The following is a 19,360-nucleotide window of genomic DNA, read 5'->3' on the forward strand; positions in this document are numbered from 1 at the left end:
GTTCAATAAATTTAAGTTAATGGTTTAGATATAAAGCAAGTGTAGCCGGTTAGAAATTTATAGGTCTGTAATTATTTGCCAGACTTAAGGAGGGCGATGCACGCACTGTATAGCCCGCTTTGAGAAGAGGGTTGTTGTTCTTAGTGTGGTTAGAAAGGGTGAAGCTTGATGTGGAAAGATAGATTAGATGTAAGAAGAATTATCACCAAACATAGCAAAATAACCAGGCAAAGCCTTAAAAATGATCAGGTGGCTTATCATCATGTTAAATAATAATTTATTTTTGAAATTTAAAATATGATAACATCATCTCTTACCTTCTCTTTCCTCCCTCCAAAATCCCTTATGTACTACCTAGCTTCTCTCAAATACAAGGTTTTTTTTTAATTCAAATGTTGAATTAAAAAAAACTTACTTCCTTCCTTCCTTCCTTTCTCTCTTTCTTTCTTTCTTTCTTTCTTTCTTTCTTTCTTTCTTTCTTTCTTTCTTTCTTTCTTTCTTTCTCTCTCTCTCTCACTCATCTTCCTACTCTCTCTCTCTCTCTCTCTCTCTCTCTCTCTCTCTCTCTCTCTCTCTCTCTCACACACACACACACACACACACACACACACACACACACACACACACTCCTAAATATATGAATACAGCCTGCTCTGTCTATATAGTGTGTTGCCTGTGATCATTTTGATAACATTGTCAGTGTCCTGCTGAGGAGTCTTGTCTGAATGTTAGGGTGTGAGGTATGGTGTGCAAACAGTAAAAGAGCCATCAGTATCACTCTGGTCAGTATTAATAAATAATGGTGTGCTTGGCTAATGACTTCCTTAACTTTATCAAATTTAGAAAATTTCCTGGTACACAGCACTGAAAAATGAGGGAGGCATAAGACTTCAAGCAATTTTCACTGGATGTTCGTATCTGAACCTTGAGCTTGAATGTAGTCCCCATTTATAAAATACACCATTCTTGCTTAATTTATGGTTAAGAGTGTGTACTATATATGTCCTTTTTGACTTTGGCTTTGGGTCTAAACTCTGGAATGCTAGGAGATAGTGAACTCAAACTGTGTTAGTATTGTTATGTAAACTATGATGAGATGATTCATAGGGGCCATACTGCATTTTTTAATCTATGAATATGTAGTCCTTTTATATAGAGAGAGCTTTTTATAAGATTGATTAAATGAAAAGTCCAATTTCTGGAAATTCTTGTCTGCTGAGACAGGTAGGTTCGCTATAAAGTTCCACATTTTCAACTTCTCAGATGTGACATTTTATATCACATATAATAAGATTGTCTTCTGTAACCATTTGGTAAGTGATGTTGGAGTACAGGAATCATTCATTGTGGAAAAAAGAGGCAGAAGTATTATAAGAGTAAGAAGACCAGGGAGTTCGCTGTGGGACTGTATCTCCAAGTATGTTAGAAGCTACACCCATAAAGTCTCACCAACATGACTCTCTGTCTTAGTTAGGGTTACTATTGCTGTGAATAAACCATGACCAGAAGGCAAATTGAGGAGGAATGGGTTCATTTTCCTTACACTTCGCTTCATGGTCCATCATTGAAGGAAGTCAGGACAGGAACTCAAGCAGGGCAGGAACCTGGAGGCAGGAGCTGATGCAGAGGCCATGGAGGGTGCTGCTTACTGGCTTGCTTCCCATGGCTTGCTCAGCCTACATTCTTATAGAACCCGGGGCTACCAGTCCAGGGATGACACTACCCAAAATGGGCAGGGTCCTCCTCCAATTGCTAAGTAAGAAAATACCTTACAGGATTGCCTACAACCTGATATTATGGAGGTATTTCCTTTAACAGAGGTTCCCTCCTCTTAGATGGCTTTGGCTTGTGTCAGGTTGATATAAAACTATCCAGTGCACTGCCTAAACATGGGCAGAACAAGGACAACAACAATATACTTGCTAAAGTGGATGTGAAAAGCCAACCCTACAGATTTAGCAGGATATATATATATATATTTATATATATATAAATATATAAATATATATATTTATATATATATCTGCATGTATCAATAATCATTGAAAAAAGAAGCCATGGATCTGAAAGAGAGAAAAGGGGTAAATGGGAGGGTTTGGAAGAAGGAAAGAGAAGGGAGAAATGATGCTAAAAGCTCAAAAAAATAAGAAATTATTAAAAATAATGTAAGCCAGTTTAGATGAAGGTCTCTGCCCTTAAACTGGCTACATGTATCTTTGATGCATAATGCTTTCGAAGCAGGAAGGCACAGCTTTCTTCTACTGTGTTCAGTTTTATAATCTATTTGTGTAAAAGAATCCTGGTTTCTATTCCTGTTGATAGCAACACTGCCGGAAGGGGCAAGGTGTATCTATGAGCCTGACTAACGATTTCAACACACTTTCTCCCAACACAAATTAGATGCTCAATAAATGTGTTTCAGTCTATTCTAATTGCCAGGAAAAATCACACCTTTTACCCATTTCACTTCATTCTGGTTCACATTTGCAATATCTCTCTGACTATAGCCAACCACTCACCAGAGGTGAGGCTATTAACATGGATTTAATGACCCCAAACAACTCCTGTATATCACCTCTGAATTCTGTGGACAGAAAATCAGGTCTAGAATGGGTTGGCTGCAATTGTTCTAATGGCTGAAATCTGGGTGTTTGGCGGTTATGTTTTTCCTAGAAAATGTGAGAGTGGATCCGTTTCCAAACTTATCCTTACTGGTGTTGAATTAATTACCTTGCAACTACAGGAGGTCAGTCTCCCCTCTCTGTTTGTCAATCCAGACAATCTTTCTTCTGACCTTTCTTTCCTTACCATGACTCATGTCCTCATCAGCAACAGAGTGGATCACAGATTCATGTCTCTTTGTATTTTCCTTTTCTTCAGTGTGTCTGACATGAGCCAGAGAAATCTCTCTATTTTGAAAGGCTTCAATGATAATATGTCCTGTACAATGGAGGAAAACATCCCATTATAAAGTGTTTAGTCTTAACAGTACCTTCAGAGGTCTCATGGCTAGGCAGCATATTCACAGACCCGGGGGACTGTGGTGTGGGTATCACCTGTTACTCTGCCTTTCAAGATGGCAATGCAAATCAACCTAAGAACTGGTCCTCTGTGTTTTCCTCCTGAGTTGGTTGTGGGACTTTTTTCTCTTGGTTTGTGTATTGGATATGTTGGACTGTGACATCAAATGTTTCTTTGTCTACACCACTCAAGCTCAAAACTGTCTTTTGCTTTCTTTCAGCCCGTCCTTTTTCTTCTAAATTATTTCAAATATCTGTCTATCTTTTGCTCAAATATCTGTCTACCTTTCTTTCCTCCCTCCCTTACTTCATGTGTGTGAATTTGCATATATGCATGTGTATGTGTGTGTGCACATGCGAGTGTGTGTGTGTGTGTGTGTGTGTGTGTGTGTGTGTGTATTCCTGAATTTTTTTATGCAGACCAGGCTGGCCCCAAGCACATAGAGATCTTCCTGTGTCTATCTTCTGAGTAGTGGGATAAATTGCATGGGCCACCATGCTCAGCCACATCTTCATTTTTTAAGTCTCACTTTCTTCGACTCTGTTTTCTTCAGCATCGTTCACATCCAACTCCGGAGACGTTTTCTGGGTAACAGGAATTTCTGTTTACATCTCACTTAACCTAACCACCTAACTGATCCGGTACATAGCTATTTGCAGTCCCCTTTCCAGGAAACTTATGTTTCACTTTAGGAATGCACGTGTGTTTGATTATAGCATGAAGCACTAACTCCCTTGACAGAGTTATGTAATATGTGGTGTGTGCACCAAATCACTTTCCTAAAAGCTAGAATATGGTTAGTGCTGAAACAGTCTGGTGATAGTCACTCTTGCAAACATAGCTCCTTGGGCACTACGTTTGACTTTTTATGCTATGTCATGTAGTTTTATGAACTTCTCTTTATGATGCTGTCTATCAAGTAGTTGTTCAAAATGAAAATGAATTCTGTTTGACTTGATTTTCTTCAACGTGCTTTTGAAGGTGGTGTACCCATTATGTTAAGTACACATCATGTTTGCGAACTGATATTACAGCTGGGCCAGAGAAATGAAGATTCGAAGGATGTTCAAGGCTTGAGAAGGAGCATGTGCATGCTCTGAGGAGAAGCATATCTTCCCCTTTAAGGTGGATGCTTGGTTTTTAGTTTATAAGAGGTTCTGGGCTTTGTTCCAGAATTTATATTTAGTGTTGATAGCCACACATGAATCTGGGAGGTAGCTTATGCTAGCTGTGGTGGGCTCCCATAAGATATACTGGGCTGCTTCTCCTCACTGCAAGATAAAAATTGTGTTGGAAAAATTTACTTCATGTGTTTAGCAGTCTGTTTAACCAGCAATAGCAAAAGTAATGCTTTCCTTTACCTTATTATTTAATCTTGACTTTATTGGCTGCTAATTCTTAATCTAGTTAAGGATTTTTTTTCCTTAGTACAGAAGATTGAACTTAGGGCCTTGAATTTTGGGCTAATGTGCTACCATTGAGCTAAATTCCTTGCCTTATCTAAGCTAATTTTTCTATTTGATTGTTTAAAGGCTAAATAACCCTTACTCAAAGATAAACCCATGCCTGACTTATAAATGGTTAATTTTGGGAAAAACAATTTAATTTACCTTCTGGCTGTGTTACATGGTTAATCTTAAAATCAACAGTCTCATGAATGTTAAAAGCTGTGATTCTAGCCACACAGAGTCAAACATGCCCCGTTGGTAGGTGAAAACTCCATGCCCTCCTAACCCTGCTGGAGTTTTGTAAGATAAACCCCGGGTAGTTATTTCAATGCACTTCAAAGACTTACCTGCCTATCAGAAGGTAACTGGACCGGATGGAGAGGATTATGTGCTTTAAAGTGTGTTAGGGTCCAAAAACGGTTGTGAAACACACAGGGATTCTTTATCTGTGCTTCTCGCAGTTGTTACTCTTGTTCATGGTTCTCTCACTCCTCTCCAAAGTGCAGAGGGTGTGGTGGTCTTGTTGCTACTGCTAATCATCACCATACATTCTTACTGATGTCCCTAGCTGAAAATCATCCTCATTTAGATGCCCAGGACACATTTACATTAGGACCCTCCTTGTTGTGATAGACAGTTTTGTTGCCTACGTTATGTCCAGTTCACACAGCTCATCACACAGCTCTGGAGTAGATTTTCACACGTGGTTTCCCACTTTTCTCTTCTCAGCGGCTTTTCTGTGTCATAGGGAAAAGCTCATAGGTAGATATAGAAATATGCATTTCCTTCTCCCCGTGTATGCCGTCTTTATTACTTCTGACTAAGAAATGTCTGTAGAACTGGACATTTTCCCATGAGCTTTAGTCATCAGTACTTTGTAGTACTAGTATTTTGAAGTCTTTTGAATCAGGGGGATATAAACCTTAAAAATGTTTACTGTGGATCTTCTGGTTTCTGAAGCGTTATTACTTTCATAACTTTCTTCTTAAATTTTCTTTTTGACACTCAAGCTTCAAGATGAGTGTGTGGGGGAAGGGAGAACGACTACACCAGCATTCTACACTTTAGTGTTCAGACTGCTGGATACTTTTCACTGTAGAAAGTTTTACTTTTGACAATGGTTTGCTTTTGCGGGTGAGATGAACGAGCTTTCCTGTATTAGCAGTGTGCAGGTTTGTGTGGGAACTCCAGTGGTTTCAGACTTTTCTGGGTTTTAGGAAGTTTACAGGTCTCCGTGAGGTCAGGTTATCTTTATAAACACCGGTGTGAACAATGTATCTAAAAATTGTAGCTGGGTTTTATAAACCAAACAGTAAAAAGTCTTCCAAAAATGTCCCGCAGTGTCTGTTTCAGAAAATTTTAAATATAACTTCTTAAAGCAACTACCCTTCAAATTTGGTATTTTCTGATATTCTTCCTCTTTTCAGGTTTTATTTTTCCTCATTTCTGGTAATTCCAAACTCTCTTCTTTTATCACTATCAGTAGTTTCTGAAACATTACCATAAAATATTGTGGTAATGTTTTGGCTAAGAACATTTGCTTCTATTTCTTCCCATTCATATTACCATCTGAGTGAGATCTTGTTGCAGTTGATTTCTGAGATGAGTGTCTTACTCCCTGGAAATTCTTAACAACCATCTGCAGACTGAAAGATAATTAGCAAAACGTCAAGTAAAACCAGTCTCCATTTCATATTCGTTGAAGGGGACCTAGAGACTTGCCGATAAACTACCTGTGTATAGGATACAGCTCTTCTTAAGTGTGTCCTAGACAATTTAAAATTCGAACATTCATAAAATCATTATAGTTACATATGATGATAGCAAAAATGGCATTTTTTCTTGTTTTTTTCTTTTTTGAGCCTGTGTTCTGTTCCTGAGTAACATGTAAGTGCATGTTTTCAGAGTTCTTTCCTTACACAATCCTTAGGGAATGACATTAAACACCATCTGGGCAGTGCATACATGTTCAGAAGTCAGGCTCACCTCCCCTGAGCATACCGAAGAGCTATCTTCCCACAGATATCCCTAGTAGATTTTATAAATCTTTTCTTTTTTCACTAAAGGATCAGATTTAAAACATAGTTATAGGTCCTCACCCTGTGTTTGTCTCCCTTCCATACACATGCCATATAAAATCATAGTCACAGCATGCTCATATTACACACACATAGTCTGTATATTCCTAATTAAAGCAACTGATTTGTAGAATAAAGATGATACTGATTAGCCTATAGACCAAGTCATGGTGCTCTTTATGACCAGAACCCTCAATACCCACATCTCCAGATTCATACTAAAACTATACCCTCTGTAAACATTTCTCTGTTTGAAATTCTTCAAACACATTGTGCTCTTATCAGTTTAAATTAACTTTCAGATTTTTCCTGCAGGAACTTGATAGCCACTTCTTGATGTCTGATAAGCATTTTCACAGATAGAATGCTATTCCATGCCCTTGCCAAGTGCTTTAGATAAATTTCAGTGATTTTATCTTCTCCCTTTGTTTTTTGTTTTTAGTAGTTAGTTATCAGCTTTCAATAGCTATTCAGACAGATCAGGTCCAAGGAAGACTATCAATTCTGTAACATGTAAAAACTTAGGAATGACTGTTTAGTCTTTCTTGATATTCACATGTTTTTATCCTTTGCATTTTTTAAATGTCACAGCTTTTTAAATATCTTGGAAAAGATGAGAGCCAAACTCATCAGTCTGAAGATGGATTTTAATCTAGGATAAATCATAACCGATCAGCAAACTCAAAGTCTTAAGGTTGATTAATACATCGAAAGTTAGTTTAATAGAAGTATCTTGGATTGTTTTGTGTGTTGCTGTCTCAAAATATCATGGTCTAGACAACTAAAAATAAATCTTTACAATTATACTTATTTCTTGGGTGTTTACCGTGATTGGGGGCAGTGGCAGAGCACACGTGCTGAGGTCAGAGGACAAGCTGGAGGAGTCAGTTCTCTCCTTCTGCTGGGTTGGTTCCAGGGATCAAACTCAGATTGTCAGTCTTGACACCAAGAGGCTAATAGCTGAGCCATCATGGCTAGACAGTTTATACAGAACAGTTTATTTAGCTCATGCACGTGCATCTACAGGCTGTGAAGTCCAGGTTATGGTCCTGACATCTACACAGCCTTTGGAAAGGACCTTCTGGATGTTTCACCACAAAGTAATTTGGCAAGAGTCTGGGAGGAAGAGAGAACTAAGCGAGACAAGCTTACCCTTAGAACAACTGACCCCTCCGATGAATTAAGTTACTTCCAGGAGAGTTACATTTATTCCTTTCTGGCTGAAGCGCCATTCTGAGCTGAACACTTCCCAACAGATCCCTTGTCCTCACACAGGACATAGACTCTTATGAGGCATGGTCAAACTGGAGTAACTTCTGCTTACTTATAAAACAAAGGCCAGTACAAGGTTCTCGTCGGGCATGGTTTTATATTGTCCCTGGCTTGGTTTTATTGTCACTACCTTGGTCAAAGTCTTCCATGTGGTTTATTTTTTTCTTTAGGATACTTTCTTTATAGGAAATTGAATGCTCAGCTCTAAGCCACGTATTTTATACCACAGAAATTATGAAAAAATTTAAATAATGCCTTTTCTCAACAGCTGGACAGGAGTCTTGGGGTGTAGTTTCTTTGGAGGAACTTTTATACCACATGCCAATCTCTGTGTCTTGAAGAATCTCGTGGTAGATGGTTTATTACAGGGTCACTGTGCATCAACAAAGAAATTATCTTTTAAGAAATGAGGGGCACCAGGTGGTGTTGTTGCACGTCTTTAATCCCAGCACTCGGGAGGCAGAGTTAGGTGGATATCTGTGAGTTGGAGGCCAGCCTGGTCTACAGAGCAAGATCCAGGACAGGCACCAAAACTACACAGAGAAAGCCTGTCTCTAAAAACAAACAAACAAACAAACAAAAAACCAACAACAAAAAAGAAAAGAAATGAGGGGCATTTAAAGATGAGAATCTGTAGACGAATTTGAATAAAAGCATTTGGAATTCAGAGCATGGAATTGCCAAATGTTATGTCTGGACCAACAGCACAAAAACATAATGGCTGAAAATGTAAATTGGTAATTTAGTGCACTGATTGTATGTGGGAAAGCCTTAATTTACTCATCTGAATGGTGGGCACCACAATACCCACCAGCAATGGTTAAGTTCCATTGTGAACTTGGATTATGCACACTCGGAGCTTTGGGTATGTCTGTGAGGGTGACTCCAAGGAAGAGGTAAGAAAGTCGACCTTGAATGTGGTCACCTGAGATCTGGAGTCCCAGACAAGATCATGGGAAAATCAGAAGGCAGCTGGGCACTGGTCAAGACAGAATAAAGCCGCTCTTGACTCTATTCCTTCCCCTCCCTGGTGGACAACATGTCTCTAAACTGTGAGACCAAATACACCCTTCCTCCTTGAAGCTGATTTTTGTAAGTTATTTTGTTACAGCAATGAAAAAGATGACTAGTACACTTGCCCGGAGGGTTGTAGGTGTCAAGAGATACGATGAGTATGAGAGTTTGCCCTATTCATAGTTGATAAACTAGCTTTCCCCAGTCCATGTTTGCTGTTTATGGGTCAGACATAGAGGACTGGAGCAGAACACTGGCATTTGCAGGAAAATGAGCATTCATTATTCTCTGAGTCATGATTCCTGCAGGGCAAGGCAGAAAGGGTGTAGAATGGGAACCTTAGCCCTCATCAAGGAGAGTAAATGTCTCCTAATAACACTGCAGAGAAACCCACCTGACCTTTGCCTTGGCCAGAAACATGGTCTTTATTATACTTGACAGTAAATAAACCTGTTATTTCCTCCAGGGAGAGGAAAGAGAGGAGAGAGGGAGGGGAGAAAGGGGAGAGAAGGAAGGGAAGAGATAGATAGATAGATAGATAGATAGATAGATAGATAGATAGATAGAGGAGAGAGGTGGGGAAGGAGAGAGAGAGTATATATTTTCAGGCTATTTTTGTCACAAAATCCAGAAAAATAAAGTTTAAAACAAATGTGTTCCTCCATTGCAAAATGTGTGTAAGTGTCAGGGACCTATAGACAACTACCTGCTGGTCATACTGCCTCTTCAGTTTTATACCATCCTGGCGACTGAGGATTTTCCCATGAGCATGTTATTCCATTTGGGCACCCTAATTAATCTGGCTGGCAGAAACTGGACCAAATCTGTTTAATTTGTTTCATACATTACTTAATTAAGGCTTTTATCTGTAGGACTCCATGTGGCATGATGAGACTAGCCTCATTCCCCAGAGCCCCAGCCAGCTTGGAGCTGGGCTCCAAGCCCAGTGAACTGGACTGACCCTACCATCATGAGGATTTATCATACCAACCTGGTGGCTTCCTCCTTCTTTTCTCTCTTAGCCCTTTTGCTTCTTTTAAGGCATCAACCCAGGCACGGTGGGATGTATTTGTGATCTGCATGTATCGTGCCTTGCGCCCAAATGAGTAAGTCCAGGGCCGTGCACCGAAGCTGACCTGAATGCCTTCCAGGGCTGAGGTGGTTTCTCTGGACGTTTCAGCTAAAAGCAATTCCACGCCACTTTTCTCATTAGGTGGGTTCTGTTGCAGGAGAAACTGCCCGCAGGGTGTGCATAAAGAACACCTTAAAACATGCCATGGTTTACTGTCTTTAACTGAATTATGAATCTCTATGTCCTGGCCTTTGTTTGGCTTTTCAGGTGTATCTTGCTTTAAAATGCCCTTTTACACACACACACACACACACACACACACACACACACACACACACACACACACCCCTCCTTTTTCCCCCGTATACTAACTGGACTCTTCACATAATCTTTCCCACCAACTTAAGCCTAGCTAGTTAGCTTGCGCTCACCCTTGTTACCTCTTCTTCCCTCCCTTCCATCTGCTCTGTCTGTCCCTTCTACTCCCTCCCTCTCCTCCCTTTCCTGTTATGTCTTGAACTCTTCTCCATCATGCGCTGCAGTTTTGTTTCTATCTACCATTCCATCAGTGCCCGTCCCAAACCAAACTGCGTGCTTTGTAATGGATGGGAATGCATTTGGCTTTGTCCACTGTTGTATTCTTATGCCCGTCTAGCCCACGGGCTGGAAAGTTGTCAGTAAATACTTATTGAATTGATTTTTAGAACATCTAAAATTAAGTGGTTGGAGGATATATTGGTGGCAAGCCATTGAGGAGTCATCCCTTGGAAATCAGAGCAGGTTCACAGTCCTCGGTTGTAGCTTGACCAGCCAGGAGAGAAGATCTAGTGGTAAGACCCATGAAAAATACAGGCTGGTGTGCTTAGGAAAGGAAGACATACATAGGGCAGAAAAAAAGCAAACCAAAATGAAAATATTAAAAGAAAACATGCCTAGAGGTTAAAGAGAATAGCTTTTGCTTACTTGAAATCAACAATATGGTACCAAATTGGCAGGCATCAATTAATCAAGAGGTGATGTAATTTATGACTAACCCCCTGGCTGCATAAATGGCTTAATAATCCTTCACAGAACCAGAATGTAGGGAAATAATATTAGTCAATTTGATTCCCCAGTTCAAGGGATCCATGGTCGGGCAGGTGATGCCCGCGATACGAGTCATTTCAGACAAAAGGAGAATGGTAACAGTTTCCCAGGAAGCTGCCATACATACCACGTGTGCCAGGGCACTTCATTCGCGTAGTTCACCGAGTCCTCTGAATGACGGTCCCCTCTTCACTGTAAGTAGCTCGAAGTCAGACCCTCTCCAAAGTCTCTGTACCTCAGTGACTTAGCCCAGTGTCTGGGATGTACTGAATAGGAGTTTCATTCTGTCTTTCTATGAGCTCTTGGGCAGCGGTTCTCAACCTGTATGTCATGGACCCTTTGAGGGGGGGGGTGTCAAATAACCCTTTCACAGGGAACACCTATCAAATACCCTGCACATCAGATATTCACATTACAATTCACAGCAATAGCAAAATTACGGTTATGAAGCAACATCAAAAATAATTTCATGGTTGGGGGCCACCACAGTATGAGGAACTGTAATTGAGAGGTCACAGCATTAGGAAGGTCGAGAGCCACTGCTCTTGGGAGTCTGTGTAGCCTAGCAAATTCTGCCTCATCTTTGTGGGTCCTTGCTGAGTTTCCCTACCTTTAGATTCTCCATGGGTATTCTGAGGCCCAGAAGACTCATGGGAGAGCTGTAGATGGTAATGTTCTAGGAAGCATCAGGGAAGTGCCTGGTGTGCATTCAGTGCTTAATGAGTTTCAGATTTCATTGTTAGAGCCATCATAACTTCTCTGTATTTTGACAAGTTTGGAATCTTAGAATGAGTTATAACATTGATAGCTAAGTAAAATAGGAAATGAGAACCTTGCCTGGATTTATCCTGCTTCACTTGATAATTTAGGGCTCCCGAATCCTTCCACCTCATGAGAACCTTGCCTGGATTTATCCCACTTCACTTGGTGATTTAGGGTTCCAGAATCCCCCCACCTCATGTTTCTGCACCCCAACCACCATCTTTGAAATTTTAAGCCATACCCTCCATCCAGTTGATCAGACAGGGAAGAGAAAGTATACGAACTGAGCCATTGATTCTACGTGTCATAGCCAGCAGTGATGTAATTCCTTGCTCCCCATGGCCTGTAGTTAGGGTTGAGCTGCAGAGGCTAGGATAAATGCAAGAGGACTCTAAAAGTACCCAGGTATCCTGGAAGTGGTATGAGGAAGTTATGTATTGTGTCTATAGCGATTTCGTTAAGGATTACCAAATAGTCATGGTTATCACAAAATAATACTGTGTTTGTTGCATTTACTCTATGTTGATTTTTTGTGTTTGTTTTTACAAATTGCCTAATATGGACACATGCTGCTCCCGAGCAAATTCAACCTGACAACTGAAAGAGCTGTGGGAAAGAGGGCCAAACTAGAGACCTGTCTCCAAAACACAGCACGACATCCCTGAAGCTCTTCATGCTTTGGAAAAACCACAGTAACTGCAGAGATGCTTCTTTGCATCTATTGACTTCTCATTAAATATCCATTTCATTTAATTTTAGGTTTAGATAGATTCCAATTTAGGAATTAATAAGCTCAATCAACCTCATATTTGACTTTGAGATGACAGTTACAGCTTTTTCTAGAAGGTGCGATTTGCTAGTTAGCTTTTAGCAATTATTTCTCTAGGCTCTAGTTCCATAGTGAGACAGTATCCTTACCTTACTGAGTCCAAGGACTTAATTCTCACACTAAAGGAATTCGTCACGTTGAACCAGCAGACCCACCCCCACGCTTTCTTTGCATGGTTTTTATTCACTCTTTATTTCTATTTTGAGTCATTTCATAAAGTAGGCTTTGGATTCCTCAGGCTGCGGGGTGAATAAAAGCAATGCAGAGGGGCAGGAGAGAAGGGAGGAGGGAAGGAGAGAGAGAGAGAGAGAGAGAGAGAGAGAGAGAGAGAGAGAGAGAGAGAGAGAGAGAGAGATGGACTGACTGAGACCGACTATGACAGAATGACACATATCCTTATTGCTTTTGCACCTCAGGGATAATCAGATGCACTGCAACTCTGTTAAGCTCAAGGCAATTGAATAACTTGGCCACTCCAGTCATAAGAACCCATGAAACAAGTAGGACATTGACAACCTAAGTAGGACATTCCTTTCTAACTACTGAGATATAGAGCATTGGACTGAGTCATAGTTGAACTAAACTTTGTGAGCAACCTCACCTTTTCTGTTTATTCACTTATGACCCTGAGAAGCTCTTTGTAGTGACGGGTTAGTTTACTTTGGAGTCTCAGTAAATGCTTTCCTTACGCTGTGTGAAGAACTGTATGAGGATGGGAAGGCGGGGGGGGGGGGGGCTCAGATCTGACCTGTAGGTTTATAACCATTGTGTTTACATTTTCCCCTATTGGGAGAATGCCTTAGAGATGGGGACTGCTGTTTAGGAGAAAAGAGGAAGAGTTCAATTTGACCTTAGGTTTATCCTTCACAATTTTAGAAAACTTTAAATTGTCACATTAAGACTGATGCACGATTGGTAGGTATTTCTGTGCGAGGGTTCATGATATTAGGATTAAAGTCCCATGTTACTGAATGCAATTTCTAAATCATATTCTTTCTTATTACCTGCGCCCCCAAATTCTTCTGTTTCTTTGAGTTAAATCTCTCCATTTCCTACTCATCTGTTCCCTCATTTCTCTGGTAGCCACTTTAAAAAAATTCTCTAGGCCTGTGTATTTGACTGACTTCTCAATTCAGCATGCAAGTAAGATTACTTAGTGTTTTTCTTGGTATGTCTGGCTTATGATGCACACCATAAACTCCTCCAAGTTTATCCTGCAGTGGAAGATGAAAACCATTCAATTGTAAATACATATCATAGATTTTGTTCTTCTACCCACTGATGGATACTTTAGTTGTTTCCATACCTGGGAGTTTTTGCTACTTGGTAGTGCTTGGGCTAGAACTCAGAGCCTTCTGCATGCCAGGCTAGCAATCTGCTGCTGAGCTGTGCTCTTGCCCACTGCTTCTGTGTCTTAGGTGCTGTGAAGGATGCAGCGGTGAACTCTGGAGTTCAGATAGCTTTTCAAGGCAGCACTGTGATGTCCTTTGAGTTTATCTCAGAATTTCTGAGCAATGTGGTAGTTCTACTTTTGATTTTTTTTTTTTTAGTAAATCCATAACATTTTAATCATTGTTACACCACCCTTTATTCCCACCAATAGTGTTCAAAGCCCCTCCTTCTCTTCACACTCACCAGCACTTATCTTTTATCAATTTTAAAAATGGCCATTTTTATAGGTGTAATCTGATACCTCATTATTTTGATTTATATTTCATTGATTTGTGATGTTAAATATGTTTTTATGTAACCAATATCCCTTTGTATGCCTCACTTGGGGAAATGTCCATTCAGGTATTCATTGATTTAAGTTATTTTTTCAAAATTAATTTTGTTACTAAGATGTGTAAATTATTTCATATATTAAATCCTTATCAGATTTCAAGTTATTATCCATATATGTGACTTGCAAGTGTTTCTCCTAATTTGTAGGCCATATTTTTTGATTTTTTTGTTTGCTTTTGATTTTACTGTGGGGTGCTTCTTTAGTCCCATTTATTTATTTCTGGTTTGTTGCCTGAGTTTGTGGTGTGATATTTGGGAAATGTAAAGTCCAAAGTCAGGGAGCTTTTCCTTTATATTTCTGTCTAGTTATGGTTTCTGGGATTTGTTTAAGTCATTTATCCATTTGGATCTGAGTTTTGCCCATGGTTTAAGACTAAGAACTTCTGACAAAGGACTAAAACTGAAGTTCAAATGTTAGAAGTTTGGTAAACTTGCTATCCACGTTCCACTTTATCTATTTTTAGGGACCTAGGCTATGTGGCTAAGATAGTCTTAAAGGGAGTTGTGTCTATACATGAAATTACTACTATGCAGTAAGAAGGTAGGGACATCTTTTCATAATTATGAATGTCCTGGACCTTGGCTGGATCCCATGTGTTCAAAAAGAATGGGTAGTGTCATCTTTCCTTTGTTAATTTTTCCCGGACATGTCTAATGTTTCAATGTTCTGTGTGTGCTTGGCACCCTGGTGCATGGTTTTATTGAGTTCTAAACTAAGCATATAGAACAGACTCTTGGTTTAAAGTGCTAAGTGAGCGAGCCACAGGGAGCACATAATCCGGAGGCTCTTTACTACCTTGGTCCCTGCTGCCAATTTGCTTCAAGTGCAAGCAATTCAGGAAGCTGGTTATGGTCTACCAAGTTCTAAATAATTTGGCCCTTGTTCACCTCACAAATTAGCTCCTACCTTGTATGCTGCCACCGCGATTGATGGTGGCCCACCATTCTTACCAGATTTGGGAATGTTCTGCAAACATTTCATCTGACGATCACTTTCTATGATGACGTCTCTCTTTTTTTTTTTATAGGAAGAGGCAGTGTGAGCAGTAGGGTAATCAGCATCTACAGTTTTAGAGAATGTGTAATGTGTATAGAAGTTGTGTAGCGTTGAGGGATTTACTACAACAGTGCTATTGCTAGTTATAAGACCAACCATGTAGGTCACCAAGGGTCAGGACCTGCTGTAACTGTTAGCAAAAGATTCTTTGAGTTGTTGCACACCTAACTCCACCCTGCAGGTTGTTATCATCATCTCCATTTTATAGGTGATGAAACTAAGAAAAATAACCAAAATCCCAATTCTCTAATTCTTCCACTGGAATGTGAATATAACATTGCTGACCCAATAGCAATGTGTAAGGGACTAAATTAGATTGTGGGTTTAATTAAATATGTGTCATATAACTATTAGCTATTAATATTGTCATTTTATATGTGTTAGAGTTTTTTCTATTAAATATATGAAAACTGTATAAATCTTATGAATATAACCGTGTCTGATTGATTTTGAATTGGTATTTGGGGGCTTTATTATCTCTTGAAATAGTATCGTAAAAGTATATGCATTGATGTGTGAATGTATATTAATTTTGTCTTTAATCTAAAACCACTTTTTGTTTCTTTGAGAGAGAGAATAACGATTTCTCTGGATTTCTGGAAATCCTGGCATTCATGAGTGATTTTGAGCAGCGAGTCCATTTTTTTTTTCTAGAAATGACTGAAATTAAGTAAGGTTGTGTGTAAATGTCTCTAGTGGGTCTATCCTAAGGTCTCTAAGACAGTAGCGCACTCTTTATAAAGGTGTATTTTTTATAGTGATATAACTGAATGCTCAGATAGTAGTCTTAAGCTGCAGAGGTAGTCGAGGAAATGACAGCACACATTTGGGAAACTTGCTGTACTTTATGATGCTCTCATCTTTATGATAATGTCCAGTTATCTCAGGGTCTGGAAGTGGGCTCCAGAGGAGGTAATTTAACTGAAGTTTATAAAAATACGGTGACAATAATGAAGCCAATGTTTTGTTCAGTTCTCTGTAATACACTGAATGGGGTCTCTTTGTATGCATGCAGCTGGAATCATCTGAGACAAAACACCATTTGATAATGAGATATCTGATATGCAACCATTCATTTCTTACAGTTTTCCTTTCAATTTCTTTGCAAAAATGAAGGCATGCAAACATTCATTTAACTTTGTATATTGCTTCCTGGTGCATTTTTAGTCCTAAAGCTGCTGTTATTACTACTCTCTCATGTGATAACTATTGCTTGTTTTCTTCATGCTGTTTTGGTCCTTAGATCCACATTGCTTCTGAGCTGACTTCAGTGGGAGCAATCAGAAGGAAAAAAGAAAAAGGGATGAGATATGGAATTTTATTCCAAATAACTTGACAGACTCATCTCTGTTAATAGAGACAATAGTAGGCTGTTTATTATGCATATAGAAAATATAAACAGAGGTAGAAAAACAAGACCAAACTATATCTCAAAGGACCAGCTGTCATACAGTCTTTTCAGTCCCTGTGTTAGACAAAATGCACCGGGATAATATTCTCTAAATACTCTTTATATAAAACATTATTGGAAAATTATTAAAGAAAAACACATGAGCAGTTTTCTCTCCACCATGTATGACACCTACAGTCTTTCTTGTAGAAGCGATATGGGTCTTTTTTGTGCGCATGTGGCTTTCTCTGTGTTGTGTGAGTCCCACTGGGTTTTACAGTATAGCTGTTCACAGAAGAATACTGCTTTCTTCTTTTAGGACCCCAGTGAGATGCAGATTTTAAGATGTGATGTTTGGTGTCTTCTGAGTTGATGAACCTAGTGGTGGAACTCCTTGGTGGTTATTCTGGGAAGAGGCTCTTCAGGGTGTCTCAGGAGTTCGCTGTGGATCCTTGATATTGGACTCCTCTGGAGTTCAGTTCTATAGACTGTAAGACTATTCATGTGGTTGACAGCCCAGATAGCGTTGTGTGAGAGGAGTCCCTTCCATCCATCCTTCCTTCCTTCCTTCCTTCCTTCCTTCCTTCCTTCCTTCCTTCCTAATTTCCTTCCTAACTTTTTTCCTTCCTTCCTTCTTTCCTTCCTAACTTCCCTCCTTCCTTCCTAACTTCCTTCCTTTCTCTTTTAAAATGATTTATCTATTATTTGAGAATTTCATACATATACAAAATAGATTTTGATTATATCCACCCCCTAACTTTTCCCAGACCCCCTTTTAGCATCCCCTTCCCAATTTCATATCTTCCCCACCTTTATAATCCAGACTCCAGTTAGAGGTGTGTGTCTGTGCATGAGTGTAATCCCACCTACTGGACCATCTTCAGCATACATGAGGCCACACCCCCAAATCCACTTCATTTACAGGAGGCTACACCCCCGAATCTTCTTCAGCATACTGGAGGCCACACTTCTGAGTCCACTTCTTATGTTCTAATTTCAACTGTAAAACAAAGACCGGATAGAGACTTGCTCTAAAAAAATTATTTAACAAGTTTGACTTCAGCTGTTGACCTAAAAAAAAAAAAATCTCCTTGATAATCATCTCTACCAATGGACCTTGGGGAAACTTTAATTTACCTAACAATTTCCTCAGATAAATCCCAGTCCACCAATTTCCCAAGCACAAGTGTGGTAGGTTTGACACTCATGAGGAGAAAAGACAGCATTTACCTTGGGCGAGGAGAGACAATTGCTGCAGATTCAGGATGAAATGAACACATTAGCTTGTTTTGTACTCTTCGCTAAGGAAAAAAAAAAAAAAGAGTGAGCTAATTGGTGGGAATTCTCAACTGGGGCTCCAGTTCTGTGTGCATAACTGTAAGCAGATGCCTCTCCCTGGAGACTCAAGCTGCATATTAACAAAACAGTTTCTGTTGGTACATGCTCTCCTGCTATGATCATTCGGGGACAGGAACTGCTCCACAGGCCCTCCACGCTCCGTGTGCCTCAGGGTCTCAGAACTAAATATTCCCTTCTCCAGAAGTTCTTGACCCAGATCTCACCCCCACCCCCCGCAAGTGCCTTGTCATTATTTGGAGATCAGCTTAAATATCTTCTCCCCCCTTCCTGACCCCAAACTGAGGACACTGTTTGTCATACTTTGTCATACTCTGTCACTGAGCTCTGTCAGCTTGTGTTTGTGTATTTTTTTTTTTATGGTTACTGTTTCTCAGGAAGGGGGAGATTACCTTTCACCTTGATGAGATAGTCTGTGTGTAGATGGATGGTTAACACACCGTTCTTGAATAAATTTGTTGGCACCCAGAAAATAGCCACCTCCCAGCTTCCATTTACACTGCACTGTGTCTAACGCTATTAGTAATAACAGTAATGGACTCTGACAGTTTGTGTTAGGCACTGGCCTCTGCCCGGGGCTGAGTGTACATTTTTGGATGCCAGTCCCCAGATAATCTGCGAATTTAGATGCTCTCTTTACCCCCATATTAAAGATGCAGAAACTGAGAGTCGGAAATATGCCCGGTGCTCGGCAAAGCTTCCAAAGGCGGCAATAAGGAGAGTAAAAATGCAGACGGTCTGATCCTAAAGGCCTGGCAGCTCACTGTATTTCAGGTCCCGAGGCATTTTCCTCAGGAGCCTGACACAGTTTCTGAACTGTGCCTTCTCATGAATAATTAAGGATACTTGATGCTTAGCAGTGTGATCCGCTATGATCTCTTTGTAGTTCCATTCGGGGCCATTCTCAATGACACAGTCTCTAAAGGCGGCTCTTTTTCTCCCTACCAGATTCTTGGTTCCATATTTTCAGTCTTTTGCAGACTCTGCAAATGGTAATTGTTATTGTTTGACGCATACGATGAGACAAGCGGTTCCTGTATGGGGCTGTCTGTTGACAAAGCCTTTTTCTGCTGAGGTCTGTCGGTTGCATCTATAATAAGACTTGGTTTATTTAGACATGGAGTCCTGTTGTCACATTGGCTGGAAACTTCGATTTAGTTGTTAGGGTTGTCAAGTGTTGTTCAGTCAAT

The sequence above is a fragment of the Peromyscus eremicus genome, chromosome 18 (assembly GCF_949786415.1).
Source record: "Peromyscus eremicus chromosome 18, PerEre_H2_v1, whole genome shotgun sequence".
NCBI lineage: Eukaryota > Metazoa > Chordata > Mammalia > Rodentia > Cricetidae > Peromyscus > Peromyscus eremicus.